The sequence below is a fragment of the Peromyscus leucopus genome, chromosome 4 (assembly GCF_004664715.2).
Source record: "Peromyscus leucopus breed LL Stock chromosome 4, UCI_PerLeu_2.1, whole genome shotgun sequence".
Taxonomy (NCBI): Eukaryota; Metazoa; Chordata; class Mammalia; order Rodentia; family Cricetidae; genus Peromyscus; species Peromyscus leucopus.
Genome location: NC_051066.1, coordinates 137,380,777 through 137,393,189, shown reverse-complemented (window position 1 = coordinate 137,393,189; position 12,413 = coordinate 137,380,777). Strand labels below are relative to the sequence as shown.

Genomic DNA, 12,413 nt, shown 5'->3' with positions numbered 1-12,413 from the left:
TCCCAAAGCTATCCTGTGTTTCTGTCTGTCCCATCTCTGCTATCTTTCTATTAATCCCTTAGGCCTCTCTCCTCTTCATAGGAACCCTGTAAAAGGTGGGGGCAGGCCCCCCACAAACCTCATGCTTGTGTGGCTAGCACTGAGCCATCCTCCTAGGACACTTAACTAAAACAACTTTTAGATTATATTTATTTATTTATGGGGCAAGAAAAGTAGCAGGAGTCAGTTCTTGCTTTCTACAGTGTGGGTTCTGGGGATGGGACTCAGATTTTCAAGCTCGGCAGCAAGTGCCTAACCTTCTGAGCCCTCTCACTGGTCCTTTTTCTTTTGAAGAAAAATAATTTGCCTCTTTGATTAAATATCATCAACAACTTCTCCTCCTCCTTGTTCTCCTCCTCCCCTCCTCCTCCTTCTAGTCCTCCTCCTCTGGCATACCTCTATACACTAACATGTGCATGCTGGTTACTGCCTTTGCCTGGAGTCACTTCTTGTCATTTCTCCAGATTCAGCTTCTAGCTTCCAGTGTCATTGGGAACCCTTTCCACACTTGCCTATATCTTGTTTCTTTGGCCTTTTGTTGTCCCCCCTTCTGACACTAGGGATTGAACTCAAGGCTTTGACTATGTCAGACAAGCACTGTGCAGCCCAGTTGCAACTCTCTTCTCCCACTAGTCTTTATCTTTTGTTTTTGTTTTTCGAGTCGGGGTTTCTCTGTGTAGCCTTGGCTGTCCTGGAACTCACTCTGTAGACCAGGTTGGTCTCGAACTCACAGAGATCCACCTGCCTCTGCCTCCTGAATGCCGGGATTAAAGGCATGAGCTACCACTACCCTGCTAGTCTTTATTTTGAGACAAGGTCTTGCTAAAGTTGCCAAGGCTGGGTCAAACTTGTGATCTTTCTGCCTTATCCTCCTGAATATCTGGGATTGCATATAAATATCACCATGCTTGTCACACACTGGTTATTATACCCTCAGTTCCATGTTTCCCAAAGCAGCTAGCCTTTGCATATTTTCTTCCAGAACTGTAACTTTACATTTCTTTCTCTTCAGAAATATGGAGTTCCTTGGCATCTGGAGGAATGTCTTTCTTACCCTTGCATCACCTAGAGGGCCTAGATCAGAAAAGGTGATTGGAAAAGTTGGTTGAATAAATGAAAATAAATTGGAGCACAACCTATCCTATATACTCATTCATTCAAGAAATACTTATTGAGTTCATGAACATGTCTGCCCATGTTCCAGATGTTGAAAATAAGCAAAACAAACATTCCTGCCCCAAGGGACATGAGAGACAAATATTGAGGTTATAAGGGCTAGAACAAAGGAAGACAGAGTGATGGAGATTTAGGCTTGATATCCATTGAAGGAACTACCGTTTGAGTAGAACTTTGAAGTGAGAACACACCTTTCTGATGCCCAGGAGAAGACATACTAAGTGCAAATGTCCTTCATGTTCCAGGAGCAGGAAGGAGGCTAGCGTTGCTGGCTGAGGAATGAGGAAGAAGGAGATGAACTTGTTAGAAGAAAGAGCAGACTGCATGGATCTAGGGGCCCCTGAAATAAAGCTTTGGATTTTTACTGTGCCCAATATAGGAACCACTGGATGTTTTAAAGAGGAAAGGAACATACTTTGACTTAGGCTTTAACAAGATCCCTGTGGCTGCTGTGCTGAGCACAGGCTGTAATGAAGAGGAGCAGGTAGGGAGGAAGCTCCTGCAGCATTCCCTGTGTACAGACTTCTAAAGAGAGGGCCAGCAGACTTGCTAATGATTGAGATGACTATGATTGGAAGAGAGAGAGGAAAGGTGGCTGCGATGCTTTAGCCTGGTCATTAAATACACTGGACTTGATACAAACTGTAACAAGGAATATTGTGTGATGGCCATATGCAACATGTTAAGGTATGAGTTTTAGTGTTTGACTCTGGACACGTTAAATTTGACACATTACATAGGTTTGCTGACTGTGATAAACTCAGCCTTTTTATTGTTGTTGAGACAGGGTCTTACTATGTAGCCCAGGCTGATCCCAAACTGGCAATCCTCCTGCTTCAGCCTCTTTAAGTGAGATTACAGGTGTAGGCCATCACACACAGCCTTATTTTAAACACTAAACACCAAGACATGGAGCAGAAAGCTTTATATAGACTGCCGTTTAATTCTCTCACTTATCCTATATATCCTAATATTTTGTTGCCTTTTGTGGATGAGAGATTATAGCCAATTGATGTTGGATATAAGCAGATTTGTGATTGGGACCTAGTCAGTCTTCAAAGCTCTATTTGTTAATCTGGATTCGAAGGGTGAGGAGCACTTTTTGAACATAGTTGCCACAGATTTGGGTTCCGTTATAAAAAGATGCCTGGAATATGAAACAAGATTTTATCCCAGGCCAACAGCAGCTGCAAAAATGAACGTGATGGGAGCAGGTGTTTGAAAGCTCCAGTATCCTAAGATAGTGTTAGGGAAGCGGTGACCATAAATTCGTTTCGGCTACTATTTCTTGGAGTGAACAAGATACTACAGCCTGCAGTGAAACCTTGGTGGTGTTAAAAAATATCTCCCTAAGGTTGGTAGTTAGGAATCACTGCACTGAGGAGATAGGGCGCACGGGTTTGGGATCCTTGCCCAGACGGCCCTACAGAAAGACCAGGATATGGAGCACAAAGGCCGGGAACGGATAGGGCCTCAGCATCCGCCTCGGTGTCCGCCTCCTCTACCGCCTCCGTCTTCCACACAGAAACCATAGGCGGGTGGCTGGCCGGCGCATGCGCTCTGGGTAAGGCCCGCTCCCCGCGACGTCAGGGGGCTCGCGCCCGTTCCCAAAGCCCCGCCCCCTAGCGCCTGAAGCGACCTGGGCGGGGGAGGGGGGCGGCCACGCCCCCAGCCGAGTCGCGGAGGGCCGATCGGAGCCGAACTCCTCCGAGCACCACCGAGCTCGGCCGAGCGGCCGGGAGACGGTTGGTGCAGCTCGTCCCCGCCGCAGAAGCAGTCCGTGGCTCCGGCGTCGCCGCCGCTGCCCCCGCCGCCGCCACCGCCGCGGGGCCTGCGTCGGCCGCCCGCCCGCCCGGGAGGGAGGGAGGCCTGCAGCGCGGGGAGAGCGGCTGGGCCGCGGGTGCCGCCGTCGCCAGGTGAGCGCCCGCCGAGACCCGTCGTCTCCCTCCGTAGCTGTCAGTCCCCGGTGTCTGTGCGGCTCCCCGCCTGTCAGCCCCTGTGTGTTTGCGAGCGCCTTCCCGCCAGGCCCGGCTCCCGCCGGGCCCTGTCAGCCGCCAGCACCCCCGCTCCGAGCGGCCCCGCCCCTTCCCCCTGACGCCCCGCCCTCCCCATCTGTCAGCGCCGCGCTCGCTGTGGGTCCGGCGTCCCGGAGTCCCGGGTCAAGGTGGTCGCGCGGGGCAGGGTTGCAGAGGGAGCCGGAGCGGGCGGTGGAGGCCTGGCCGTGGGCGCGCGTGTCCGCACTCCCGCGGGCGGCTGCGGGCGGCTGGCACCCCGGGCCTCTGGTGAAAAGAGCGTCGGGACTCGAACCACTCAGGGGTACAGTAGAATCCTCCTTCCCCACGCGGAAACGCCAGGGTTCCGGGATGCCCAGATGGGCGTGTGAGCGGAGTTTGGGACTTGTTAAGCCTTGCCAGTTTGGGGGTTTTCATTCAGAGAAACCTGTTGGAAGTGACTGAGGAGTGGGTGGGATGCGGGGCTTAGGTGGCAAGTGTCTGAGAGCTTGAGTCGTTTGGAGTTGCATTTATGAACAGTGGTTGCCGTGGTATTGTGCGAGAAACGGTTACGTGATTCGGGTGGGGTAGGGGGTTAGAGAAGAGAAAGCATGTTCCTTTCTGCCTTTATCGGTGTCACGCCAACACATATATTTATCTAGATAGCCTACAATGTTTATTCATAAGGCATCCACACATTTTTTAATTAAAAAGGAATACGGCACTTTCCATTTATATACATGTTCTCATATGTTGCTATCTTGATTTTTTTTTTTGTTTGTGGTAACTTAGTATTGCAATATTTCAAAACTAAAAGAAATGTGTTCTAAAACAATTGGTAGCTTGCCGGATAATTCTCAACCGAGGAGAAAAGAGCCAAAAGCACACTTCATTAGCTGGAACAACTGATTCGGGCTTAATTTGCTTCTAAGAGACATACAGTGGAAAAATCCAGAAACAGCAAAGGAGTATCAAAGAGCCTTAGGAAATGAGCGAAAAGGGCCTTTGTCTGTATGCCTTAGAGAGATGGTATCAAAGTTGCTTTAAGGGACAGGGCTGCCATGTAATGATAAACATATTAACCAAGTTGATTTTGTGACCTTGATACATTGGGCCATTCTTGATTTGTGCAGTGGTTCGTGACAGGCAAACATTGCATGGGAAGTGTGGTAATTTTTTGGACGAAAAAAAGTTCCCTATGTTGTTGTTTTTTTCCCCCTCAGTTGAAGTAAGATTTCAGACTACCTTCGTCCATGATTGGGGGTGCAGTGTGTGTGTGTGTGTGTGTGTGTGTGTGTGTGTGTGTGTGTGTCCGTATGTGCTTTTGCTTGCTTGTGTGAAGCCATTTCTCTGTTTTTCTGTCACTGATTTATATTTAAGGCAGAAAACTTGAGTAAGAAGAATAAGTGAAAAAAAAAAAAACCCTTATAATTACACAAACTCTAGTAAACTTGTTTGGCATTTATTTTTTTCAGTCTTTTGTTCCCAATTATATGTGTTTTCTTTTTTTTCACTCTCTCTGTAAAAGTGCTACCAGCCTATATGATTTTTATTGTATACTTTTCCTTCCATTTATAAACAGATTATGAGGATTATGACTAGCTTTTATGAGGAACTATTTTCCCTTTGTAATTCCTTTAAAAAGAAATCCAGGCTGTGGAAGTTCTCTGCTTGCACCCCTCCAGTAACTTCTCTGAAAGTCAGATCTCCAGTCCCTCCTGTGGCCTGCTGGCTGCCAGTCTCCAGCCTGGCCCAGTCAATCTCGGCTGCCTTTTTACGAACCTCGGTCATACTCCAGCCCTGTGCCTCTGAGGGTACGGTTCCTCAGTGTGCACAGCTGGCCTAGATATTATACAATTAGGACGGATTTCCTTAGCTTTAGGTCTTTAGGTTTTCCCCAGCAACTCTTCACAATTCCTATCACCCCTGCCTTCCATTCGGTACTGGACTTATCACCACTTGGTAGTATTTATTTCTTGGCTTATTGTCTGTCTCCTTTGCTGTCTCTCAAGCACGAGGCCTTATTTCACTGAAATACCCTCGGGGTTTAGAACGGCCCCTGATCCACTACAGGTGCTAAAATACTTGCTCAGTGAATAAGTAGAGGAATGCTAGTTGTCCATCTATTCATGTGACATTGCTGGTAGCCTTTTAGATAGCTACATCATGAGATGGAATAACACATTATTAAACTTTGCAACTTTCCTCTCCTTAACATATCTTAGAAGAATTTATAAGGTGAGGCTTAGGATCTTAGAACAACAGTCTTAGGAGCTGGAGAGACAGCTCTGCAGTTAAAAGCACTGGCTGCTCTCCAAAGGACCAGCGGTCCATTTCCAGTGCCCACATGGACAAATATCTGGAACTCCAGCCCCAGGAGATCTGATGCCCTCCACTGGCTTCTGTGGGCACCAGGAACACAAGTAATACACAGATATACTCAAAGATGAAACATCCATACACATAAAATAAAAATAATAAAATAGAAAAACAGGCTGGAGAGTTGGCTTAGCAGTGAAGAGCACTTGTTGCTCAAACTCAAGGTTTGAGTCCAAGCACCCACATGGCAGCTTAGAACTGTCTGTAACTCTAGCCGCAGGGGAACTGACAGTTGTCTGACCTCCATGGGTACAAGGCACATATATAGTGTTCATACATATGTGCAGGCAAAACATTCATACACACAAAATAATAAAATCAATAAATCTGAAAAAAGAAAAACCTTGATTTAACTTGAACAGTTGAGGGAAGGAACATTTTTGGCAAATGTTGCTGGCTTTCTGTCTTACACATTATCCCTTGTGTCACATGGAGAATTTTTGAGAAGCCTAAAGTGTCCCAGTTTGGTTGTTCTTAGCAATAGTATAATCCTCAAGAGCATAGTGAGCTTTTTGTGTCCTCAGATACCAAAGGTGTAATTACAGCCTCAGTGTGTTTTCACTTGGGGAGTAGCTGTTATATTTACTTACTTTCTTGGCAGTTCTGTCCTTTTCATCTCTCTGCCTATCATTTTTAGTTGGCTTTGGAGGTGCACTTACTTGCTTACTTTTTTTAAAATCATTTTATAATTAATCCTTGACCTTTGAGCATTTTTCAGTCTCTTGTGTGACCTTTGAACTGTTTGAAAGTGCCAGCTTTATCTTTCAGGAGGAAACAGTATCTATAGTAAAATGTATCATTGTGCTTCTGTTGATTTTGAAGAGGGGCTAATGTTGGGTGTAAAGTTCTTAAAAGTTTGAACTTCAGATAGGCTACTATTTAAGTTTTTTGGGAAAAAAAAGACTTGTTGTTTTCTTTGAACGATGCCTAGAACAATACAGCCCAGAGACCGTAGAAAACCTTTTGATGCTCATGTTCCAGATATGTAAGAACTTGGTGGTAGTGGTGGTGGTTGTTGGTGATATAGTGTATATGTTCTAAATGGAAATTTTCTTCAGCTGAAGGCCTGTAGGAAATATGTTAAAATGTTTTCTTATTTCTTTTCCTCAATGGGGATTTGTTGCAAATGTATTTGGGGGCAAGCTTGTGTGCTTTTGTAGAGATCGCTTAATCTTGTTCAGTTTCAGATTGCCCTCTCTTCCTCCAAGACAGGTCTTCATATATTGCTGAGGCTGTCCTTGAACTCACTATACAACCCAGGATATCCTTGAACTTGTAATCCTTCTGCCCCAGCTTCTTATGTTTTAGGAATAAAAGCATGTAACCACCACACCTGAATTTTATTCTTTTCTCATACCCTAGATAGTCTCACCCAAGTCTTTAGTATGCCCTATATGGAGACAACTCCCTCTTCAAGCCTCCCACTCTTTCTGGCTCGAGACTTGCATTTTCATCTACCAGACTTTCCTATTGTCTTTGCTTGCCACCTCATCTCAAACTTCACATGTCCACAACTTATGTGCTCCCTCCATTCCTCTCTCATGTTAGTGATATAACCTGGGGCCTTGGCTTTGCTAAGCAATCCCCCAAAACCCCAAATTGGTCTCTCCATCTTCCTCTCAAACTTCCACATTTATAGTCATCATTCTTGACTCATCACTTATGCCCATCTCAGAATAGTTCAAATCCTTCTCCTATTTCCTAATCTGGCATTCTCTTCTCTCAGCTGGATGACTGTCAGTGCATCTTAGCTGGTCTTCTAGCTTCACTCTTGCCTACTTCCACAGCAGCCAGAGTAAACTCATTAAAAGGCAAGGGCGAGCGAGGGGTTGGGGATTTAGCTCAGTGGTAGAGTGCTTGCCTAGAAGTACAAGGCCCTGGGTTCAGTCCTCAGCTCCAGAAAAAAAAAAAAAAAAAAAAGCCCCAAAACAAAAACAAAACAAAACAACAATAAAAAACCCAAAATAAAATAACAAGAGTGTCCAAATCCTTCTCTTATTCTCAAGCATGTGTTTATATGGAAGGATATACAATATATGCATGCACATGAGTGCGCATGCACACACACTCACGCAAACTTATATACCGGGCAGTGATGGCTCACGCCTTTAATCCCAGCACTCGAGAGGCAGAGGCAGGTGGATCTCTGTGAGTTCAAGGCCAGCCTGGGCTACCAAGTGAGTTCCAGGAAAGCTGCAAAGCTACACAGAGAAACCCTGTCTCGAAAAACAAAACAAAACAAAGGCAAGGGCGGACCATCTCTTTGTAGAAGAGGACCCACTCTATGTAGAATCACATCTGTGCTTACTTTGAGGTGCCAGCCAGCCCCTCTGCCCTCTCTAGTCCCTGCTCATTGCTCATGTTTATCATGTTGAACACCTTCAATTCCTCAAATATGCCAAATTCTCCTCCTTGTTTGTATAAATCCTTCTTTCTGCCTGGTACTCTTCTCAGAAAGATCCTTCCTTCTCAAACACCTAGCCTCAGTTAACATTTACCTTCTCTTTAGAATGGCAGTTACTGATGGCTCCTTATATAGTAGCTTTCTTCTCATCATCTCATCTCGGTACATAGACATTTCCTGGTAGGCACGTACTAAAATCCCAAGAATTCATTTATGTTTGTTTCTTTCTTTATTGTCCCTTTCCCAATAGATTGCAAGATGTATGTGGGTGAGGACAGTTTTGCCTTGGTTAAGGCACAGCTCTGGCGTGTGACTCTCTTTGTAGGATCCTGTAGGTCAATGTTTCAAGCACATTGAATAATTATTATAACAAGTAACCTTTTTGAGAGTTACTAAGTACAAGGTCCACTGCTAAGTATATTCACACATTACTCTAAATCATTGGGAGAGCCTGGTAAGGTGCAATGATAATTAAGTTAACCATTTCTCTTTGTAGTTGAGGAATTGGAGTTTAAAGTAACACAGTTGAGAAAGCAGTAGAGTTGGGATTTTAATCCACATGATCTTTCATCCTTTCACCTTAATCATCTCTACCCTTTGACATGAATATAGGGTGAATGAATATGAGGAATGCTGTGATCTTTATAGTTAATTACTGCTCGTGTTGTGTTTTTAACGATGTATGGGAGATAAAAACTGAGAATATTTGGGTTATGGTCTTATGTAATTCTGGGAAGATTTAAAGTTTCTCTCTCTCTCTCTCTCTCTCTCTCTCTCTCTCTCTCTCTCTCTCTGTGTGTGTGTGTGTGTATACACACGTGCTAATATACATGTGGTTATGTTGGTATAGATTCCAGAATTAGACTTTGAGTGTCTTTCTTAATTGCTCCTCGCCCTTTTTTTCCCCTTTGGAGACAGGTCCTCACTCTGTAACCCTGAAGGTCTGGAACTCAGTATGTGGACCAGGCTGATCCCAAACTCCTAGAGATCCACCTGCTTCTGCTTCTAGAGTGTTGGGATTAAAGATGTGCACCCCCACATCTGGCCCTTCTTTTTTTTTTTAAAGTTTATTTTTCAGCTGTAAATGTAAAAGAAAAATGTGGTTCTCATCTCAGAGGGTCATTGTGAGGAACAGAATTGCACACACAAGAAAATCAGTGTCAATTATAAGGAAGGAAAGGCTTGTAGTCTCACCTACAATGATGGCTTGGTTGAGAATGAAAGACATACAGTTAATAATTGTGTGTTCTTCCACTAACCCTGGTTTTGAGTCAGGATTTATAATTATTCTGTGTATTCATGATAACTTTATGTTTGGATTTAAGCTTGTGTTTGATGCTTGGGAGGCAAGATAGCTTCCTTCCTTTCTTTTTTCTTTTTCTCTTCTTTTCTTTTTTTTTTTTTCACTGTTTAGCTGAGGCTATCCTGGAACTCACTTTGTAGACCAAGCTGGCCTCGAACTCACAGAGATCTGCCTGCCTCTGCCTCCTGAGTGCTGCGATTAAAGGCATGCGCCACCACTTCCTGGCTTCCTTTCTTCTTTTGAAACTCATCTCTGTCTTTAAGATTCTTAGAGGAGAGAACTTTCAAGAGGCTATTTTTCCTTTTCTAGAAAATTACTCACTGGGGGTCTGGACAGATGGCTGCTTTTCCAAAGGACCTGAGTTCTGTTCCTAGTACCCACATGGTGGCTCACAGCCATCTGTTGTTACTACAGTCCCTGGAGGTCTAATGCCTTCTTATGACCTCCACCTGCACTTGGCATACAAATGGTACACATACATGCATGCAGACAAAAACACTCATATGCATGAAATAAAATAAAAACATTAGAAAGCTATTCACCAGCATACTGTTTGTTTCAGGGATACTCCAATTCCTCCAGGGAATTTCAAATCTTTGAATGAACAGGGCCCCATTACCTGACCAGCTCAGGTATCATGAAGTTGGCAGCCCTCATGATGGGACTCTTTAAATATAGTTGTATTTTTTAGTGGGATTGTTTATGGGTGAGTGATAGGATAATGGCTTCCACTCTTTTTGAATAAGTTACTTTTTTTATTGCTGTGACCAAATACTTGGCTAAAAGCAACTTAGGTTTAAGAAGGGACAGTCTTTCATGGAGAGAAGGCATGGTGACAGGAGTATGAGGCAACTGGTCACACTGGGTCCACAGTCAGGAAGCCAAGAAAGATGCATTTTGGCATAAAGCTGGTTTTCTCCATTTCCCCTTTTAATTAAATTAGGACTCTAGTTCATGTGATGGTGCTGCTTACATTCATCAGCAGCCTTCCTCCATTGTTAATCCTTTCTGGAAACCCTCACAGACACACTCAAATGTGTGCCTCATTGGTAACTTAAATGTTTACTAATCCAAAGAGCCACAGTAGAAATTAACCAATAGAGAATGGAGTTGTTTGCTTAGAATAAGTGGAAAGAAGCCAAAGGAAAAGGAAATATTTTGGCAACCAATTGAGGTCAGAAGGATGGAGAATGAGTTTGAAACAATGTCTGTGATGGCTAGGCAGCATTAAGATAGGAGAGGGTGGATTAATTGAGACACCAGTAGCATTTAACTGCTAATTTGGGGGCAGAGAAGGCATATGGTTGGATTGAGCCAGAGTTGGGATTTGTTGAGAGTGAGTGGCAGAAGGACAGTGAAGCAGGTGTGCTGAGGGTATTGGTCAGAAAGTGATTAACATAACATGGGGTTCCAAGGCTACATGGCAAGGAGAAAAGAGCTAGAGGTGTTGATGAAGTCAAGGGATGAGTGTTTGGGAGTGATGAATAATACCAGGATGTGGTTAGAGTGACATGTGCATGCAAGATTTCAGAGTTGGAGTACTTAGTGGGCATGACAGACTCCTGTGTTTTACCACAGATATGAACGATTGAAGTGAACTCTGTGAAGAAAACTGAAGTCAAGGAGATTAAATAACTGAACAGCTGGAGTTGTTTTAGTTGTCGGTAGGGTTAGAGAAGCCATTAGGAGGATGGCAGCATGTATGGAACTGAGAGAAGAAGAGCTAGGTCTTCAGTGAATGAGGTGAGGGAAGAGGTCCCAGCGGTGGAAGAGGCTAAGATCTGTTAAAACCAGTCTGTAGGAGCCTCAAATTATCAGTGGATTCTGCTCAAAGGAGGATGGTAAAGGCATGACCCAGATGTACTGGTTGTAAGGTCTTTGGGAGAAGTCAGTTTTGGCCCTGTTCATCATAATTCAAATGGTCTGCCTTGGTAACATGCACTGCTGTGTTTCTAGAATGTGTATGAAAACAATGTTAAAAATAAGAGATACCAGGTTCACCTATGGTACTATCTCGAGGAGAAGAACTTGAGAATATATATTTAACACTCCTCTTCCATATACCTATCCCTGGCACTTCTTTATAATTAGGTTGTTTTGGAGTAGTGTGTCCATAGTGATTAATAACACGGGAGTGCTAGGAATGTAATTTATTTGGTAGAGTGCTGACCTAGCAGGCACAAAGCGCTGGGTTCTATCCCTAGCATTACAAAAATATGGTTGCCCATAATCCTACCACTTAGGAGGTGGAGGCAGGAGAATCAGGAGTCCAAAGTTAACCTAGTCTATGTAGAGTTCAAGGCAAGGCTGGGCTACACACACACACACACACACACACACACACACACACACACACACACACACACACCGTGGGAGGAGGGTTCAGGGAGAGGGAGAGTGAGAGCGAGACTATGAATCTGAAAGTTGACTGCTGGGTCTAAAAGAAGTGACACCAAAGGCAGTGAGCCTTTGCCTTGACTTTCAGTAGCTCATTTCCCCCAGTTCACCTGATAGCAGAAGCTAGGAAACGTTTCACTAGAGGCATCCACACTGAAAACAAGTAGGGTGCCAGGTAAGGATAGAAACAGCACTTCTTAATAAATTAACAGAAAGATTAACAGTTTGGAGGATGCTCACGAATCATTATTGTTATCCCATTCAACATAAATAGCTCTTCAGGCTTGATTTGTTCATAAGTCAGGGAAATAATAAATTTAGAAAGCTTTTCATCACAAACAAGCAAGTTTTAGTGATACATAAAGTTAACTTATGCAACTCAATTCTGTCTCTGAAGATACTGGATTAAAAGAAAGATTCACTTAATAACACACCAAAGACAAAAACAATTTTATTTATAAGAGATGTATAACTGAATAGATATTCAGTATCATAATACCGGTAGCCATGCTACCCTGTTCTTTTATTTCAACTAAGCAAATTCTTTCCGTGACAAGAGGGCCACTGCAAAAGAGTAGTTGCTAGGAATGGAACTGGAAGTTAGCTCCCTGACTGACTGCTTAGAAGCTTCTGTTACTTGTGAGGAGGTTTTGAGCTGGAGTTGTACTGTTAGAATATTTAATTGTATACCTACTGCATGGGTTGTCATACACAAACACTAAAG

The 12,413-nt window shown here is 44.0% G+C and overlaps 1 protein-coding gene across 3 annotated transcripts in view; it reads left to right on the top strand.

The window, feature by feature from the left end:
* The first annotated feature begins 2,922 nt into the window (after positions 1 to 2,922).
* The window catches only part of Zhx3 (zinc fingers and homeoboxes 3), a 123,585-nt gene continuing 114,094 nt past the window's right edge, over positions 2,923 to 12,413 (top strand). For 2 of the 3 annotated variants that reach the window (XM_028868390.2, XM_028868392.2), the window contains exon 1: positions 2,923 to 3,131. The gene's annotated coding sequence lies outside the window, so the exon portion shown is untranslated. Of the gene's footprint in view, positions 3,132 to 3,324; positions 3,532 to 12,413 lie in introns of those variants that run through there. The other variant, XM_028868391.2, reaches the window with a different exon arrangement.